Genomic DNA, 6120 nt, shown 5'->3' on the forward strand with positions numbered 1-6120 from the left:
TGGTAGAAAACTGTGGAAGTAACTCTGAGGAGAAGTTAAAATATATATATATATATTTGAATAGAAGAGAAATAAAGAAAACACCATGTTTTAGAGTGTTTGCAAAAATAATTTTGAACATGAAGAATTGAGTTTGTGAAGTATCAATAGTTTATTGGTATAAGCCCTTATATTGGCTTAAATAGGTTAATTTTCTTGGGTGCAAAGCTTCTAGTATGCCTGGAAATGTACCATATATTAAAACTTTGGGTTATTGTGAAATGCAGCATGCCATTAATCCTTTGTTTAGGAGCCCATATCTACTTATTTGCTTATCTACTTTGTTTTCACACCATTCACCTGGTCAGTTTAATCATGGATTATCATTTTCTTTTCACTTTCCTCTATGCATGATAATCAGTATATTAGATAAGTACAGCTAGATGCCGTAAGAAGTGGACCTTGAAATTGTGGTTGCTTTACACAATATAAATTTATGTGTCACTCAACAAAGTCCAACTGTAGGGAGAATGTGGCAGTAGGGACCTTCTTATATTCAGTTATTTAATGGCCTTGATTGATGAAGTCTTGCATGTATTGCATGTGAGACATTGTATGAGGCTAGGTGTTATTTCTATCCAGATTCCATTGGCCTGAACTCAATGACATGCTAACTGCAAGGGAAGCTAAAAAAATAAACTCCAGTTCTGTGCTCAGAAAGGCAAAGAAATAGGTTTAGTGAAGAGCTTGCCAATCTCTTCTAAAATCAGTCATACTTCAAGTAGTCTCATATCTCTGGCTGATAAACTTAGATTTGCTAAATATTCTCCCAGCCTTTGATCTCCAAACAATGCACACTGCAATATATATTGCAAATGGTCATATTTTTAAAACAAATTATTTACACTTTAGTGAATAATTTAAAGATTTACCTATTTCTACTAAACACAGTAAAAACTTAATATGAAATATAAATAAGAATTTACAATGAGTAAAATTTCTTTGTGTGCCTGAATGTGTCAGAAATTGTTAAGCAATAGACCAGAGGCATATAAAGGAAAACCTAGCTCAGACCTTGGGTCAGCTAGTCATTGCACACTGGGGTGAGAGATATTTAAACTGCATACACAATGTGACAATTTCTATTACTCAGCTAATGATAAAATCCTCTGGAATCTTAGAAGCATAGATGGTGGGAACTGTATTTTAAAGGATGATCAGGGTTTAGCAGACAGAGAAGAAAATAAAAGATATTCCAGGTAGAGGATAAAACCAAACTGTAAATCATTCTTTTACTTAAATTATTCCTCTAAAACACATCATGAACCATCTCTGCCAATAAGGGAGAATAATTATGTGTTTTATAGTTATATAATAGAAAGATCCTACTGTACATAAAAATTGGCTATAACAGGTAGCAATATAATTGTTCTGTTTTTGTGATATAAAGGAAAAATTATTATGCCATTTTTTTCTCATCTCATTTTCCCTATTTTTAAATTCCTAGAATTTATAGACAGCATCTATCTTTGCAAAAAATTATCTCTGAGAATTTCTACTTTTAAAGAAATATCTTAATGACAAATTTAAAGCAGTCAAAAATTGATATTTAATGAATTCTGATCATTTTAGAAGAATGGTTAAAAAGAGACGACACCTGAGAGGAAGAATGAAAGTTATAAGAATTTACAGTCAATGGCAGAAGTGATCTCCAATATAAAGAAAAACAAGTAGGAGAGAGGGTACAAAGGAAGACACAGGGAGAGAATGAAGGAAAAGGGGGGTGGCTAGAGAGAGCTGGAATAGCTATGTGGGCTGATACTGGAAAGAATTTAAGAGACTTAAATTGAAAAAACCTGGAAGAATGGAAGACCTCTGGGCTAAAGGACATTTGAGGAATAAAGGAAAGGGACTTTTAAAAGATGGTATGGAAATGTAAGAAAATCAGATTAAAGTATGTTCTTATTGCCTATGATGTGTACAAATTCAGGGAGAAAAGTATATCTTTAAAGTCTGAATATAGTTTATATATTTTAGTATTCCAAAAGTGTCATCATGGTGAGAGGCACTTTTAAAGTGGAGGTACAACAATATTTTTTAGTGCTCTCTTTTCCTCTTCCTCTCCCCCATGTGTGTATGTGTCCTTCATTCAGTTCCAGGCTGATTGCTTGTCACATCCCACTTGGATCTTGATGTGTAGCTGAGTCTTAGTTAAGATTTAGTTCCTTCCCAAATAATTTATGATGAAGCTTAAATACCAACTAAAATATGTGAAATTTTGATTGACGATTCAGGTAAAGTGAGATTGAAATTTCTGGCTAACATATCTGGTTGGTTCAACACACCAATCTGGAAGCTCCTGCATTGTTTTCAGTTACAGATTCCCCTTCTCTTTTCATTTCTTTTATTATTTTGTAAATAAGATGTGGTCATTTTAGAGAACAAAATAGAATATTTTGTTTAGGCTGAGGTGCTTTTCTCAGTACACACATTTAAAAAATACAACCATGATCAATATACTGTTCATATGTAATGTTTTGATTAAATAATAGTATATCATATGTACCCTATATTCTACCATTTAAATACATTTAATTTTATAAGGTATTTTAATATTGTTATGACATACAGCAATTTGGATTCACCAAAATTTACTAAACCAATATTATTGTTAAGCATTATTCTGTAAATATTTGTATTCTCATAAGTAATGCCACAATTAACATCATTTTAACTAAATATTTATGCATATCTTTATTTTATTCCCAGAAAAAAATGTTTCTGTATGAATTTCTGAGGCCAAGGTTATGCACAGCTTAATGCACTTGATTTGTGTTCTCAAACTTCCCTCTAGAAAAGTTATATGCATTTAAAAATCCCATAGGCAGTGTTTGAAGGTAACTATCTTTACACTTGATTGCAATCTTTGAATAAATGTATTTTAGATTCTTGATCTGCAACATTTACATTGGAAGTTGTGAATAATTGCTTAAGTATCCAACCACACATTTGCTGGCTTGAATAATTGTGCCAACACTCTGCCTTTGTACTGGGGAAAATAGTGCTATATTTTTCCATTTGTTAATATTTTATAAGGTTGAGTGAGATTATCCCAAAACATGCAAGAGCATTTCTTAGAAAATACAAGAGTTTCAGGATAAAGCATGGCTACCTCAGTGGGTCATACTGATTTACTCTAAGCCAGAGGGTAGGGTGCTAGTTGTTCTATTACATATCTGAGGAACAAAATTTGGTATGTTAGTAAAGGACACTCAAATTCTCCAAAGTATTTTTCACATAATAATGAGTTCTATTCATTAATTCAAATTTATTTTGACATGTTAATGTTTTCACAAGTAATTATTTTTAGGGCTTCCCTGGTGGCGCAGTGGTTTAGAGTCCGCCTGCCGATGCAGGGGACGTGGGTTCGTGCCCCGGTCTGGGAAGATCCCACATGCCGCGGAGCAGCTGGGCCTGTGAGCCATGGCCGCTGAGCCTGCGTGTCTGGAGCCTGTGCTCCCCAATGGGAGAGGCCACAACAGTGAGAGGCCCGCGTACCAAAAAAAAAAAAAAATTATTTTTAATTTCCAAGGAAGTAATAAATTCATGAAGCTAAAGCTCATTCCTCTAATTTTCTTTTGAATTAATTTTTCCTTTTCTGAAATACTCTAATAGAAATGAGCATTTTATTTAGTTTACAATTTTAAGATATAGATGGAAAGTTTGTAAATTAAATATATTTCACATAATAGAAATTTTTCTTAGAGAAGAAATTATTTCATCAAGATTGCAAAAGATAATCTTTCACAAAAATTAATAATGTATAGATCATTGAGCTAGTTGTTTGTGATAATTGCTTGGAAAATGCAAAGATTAAATGGTCAATTTAATGAGACATTATAAAACATGTGAGCAAAAAAAAATATATAGAGGATTAAACATTAATAAAATAGTATGTGTTACAGCCCGTCCCTGCTCATGCACACATTCTCCAAACTGTTCTTCCCTTGTCTGTCATATAGGATTATGATGATTTTCATGGCAATATTTTCCTTGAATAAGAGATTGATGGGATGGAAGGAAGGTGAACTAATAATAGGCATGCTTTGTCCTTTGAGTAATAACTCTGACCCCAGCCTGCAGGGCCTTTCACTATTTGTGGCACTGCCTTTTAGTCTTGACAGTAAAAAAGACCTGCACCACTTCTCTCATTTTTAGAATGCTGCTACTTAAACTTTATTAATTTCTGTCATCTCCAAAGTGTTGGCAGGGATCTTGTCAACTTTTCTATTACAGTATTTAATGATTTTAATGTTAAATATGTAATAACAGCAATTAAGACAAAAGTGGAAACCTATACAACTATTCACTAATTAAATTTAGACTACTCCAGAACTTTATTAGTTTTACTTATATAACAATTTAACATTTGTTCATTTGAGGGAGATACACAGGAAATAACCCACTGGTAAAGACACTCACATTTCTTATTTATTCATCAGTTCATACTGTCACACATGCCTCTCTAGAGCTCCCACTCATAACTGATCTAAACTTGCCAATATAATACTACCTGTCATTTGAAATGTAGATGCCTAAGGTTTCCTTTTTCTTTGTAACTATGCCCAAATGCAAACTTTCACTTGAGTAATAGAACTTTATTTCCATATCATGGTCTATTGGAAATGAAACTCTATGAGTCATATGGAGCAGACCTCTAAAATGGGAAGACAAATAATGTTGGATGTAAAAATGCCATGTATTAAGTGGACACTAATATATAAAATGTCAATTTTAAGTGGAAACGTTGTGTTCTCTAGAGTTAGAAAAAAGCCAAGGAAACAAATATATGTCAACTTGCATCAAACAACTTATTTTTTGATTAAATAGTTAAATCTGAGGATTCCTTTAGAATACTGTATTTTGACCTTTTGTATTTTAATGAAAACCTAATATGAATGCTGTTTCTACCACTACTACATCTCCCCTTCACACCTCTTCTACTCATAAACTTGCAGGAGACAATTATTCAAGTCAATTGACAGGACAGCTACAAATGACTTAACTCTAGATTGAATGACATTTTTTTCTTATTAACAGCATTATATATATTTCTATCTAGAGGTGAATTTACAAATTAGTCACAAGTAAATTTGGAGAGAGAATTATTGGATAGTAATGTTTAGTGGCTTACCAAGAAAATAACTATATATTATTTTTGCAATCTATAAATTTAGATCAGTGTGTTCCAATCAAGATGGCAGAGTAGAAGGATGCAGAAGTCACCTCCTCCCACAAATATCGAAAATATATCTACAAATGGAACAATTCTCATAGAACACCTACTGAACACTAGCTGAAGACCTCAAACACCTGAAAGGAAAAGCAAGATCTCCATGTAACCAGGTAGGATAAAAGGAAAAAAAAAAAATGAGGAAGCAGGATGGGACCTGAACCTCTGGGAGGAAGCTGAAAAAGAGGAAATGTTCTCACACCCTGGGAAGGCTCCTCACCATCAGGGAGGTCAGTCAGGAAAGAAAGGGCACTTCAGAGGCTCAAAGGAGAGAGCAAAAATCGGTTGTGACAGGCAGAACAGAGAGAGGCCTACACAGACTGTCATGCCATCACACTGCTTTCTATCCTAAGACGTGTGTCTGCTGGTATCTTCAGGGGCTGTGTGCTGGAATTGGGGGTTTAGAGGACAGACCTAGGGACTGATGTTGGCTGCACAGAGACAGCCTAAAGGGGATGAAGTGTGGTATGACCACAACCAGGGGTGTTTTCATAAGAAGCCTGGGCCCACCACAGAAGCAAAGTGCCATTGTTAAGTGGCGCATGAAGGGAAGCGAGGGGCCACCACTGCAGGCTCTTTCTCCATGCATCAACCCCTGTCTCCATGAGTTCAGGAGAGCATGCCCCAGCTGCCCATTCCTGTGACCTTCCTTGACCAAGCCACCACCTTGGTGAGCTCTTGCCTCCCAGCCACCACCTCAGGGGCTCCTACCTCTGTAGGCTCTCATGCTCAGCTACCACTGCCTCAAGGGCTCCCAACTCAGTGGGCTTCCACACCAACTGCCTCCTCGACAGGCTCTGGGAGCAGATGCCAGCTGATTGCCCTCACAGAAGCAGGACTGAAACAAT

Source organism: Monodon monoceros, unplaced genomic scaffold (assembly GCF_005190385.1).
Source record: "Monodon monoceros isolate NGI ecotype Baffin Bay Population unplaced genomic scaffold, NGI_Narwhal_1 Contig534_ctg1, whole genome shotgun sequence".
Classification (NCBI taxonomy): Eukaryota; Metazoa; Chordata; class Mammalia; order Artiodactyla; family Monodontidae; genus Monodon; species Monodon monoceros.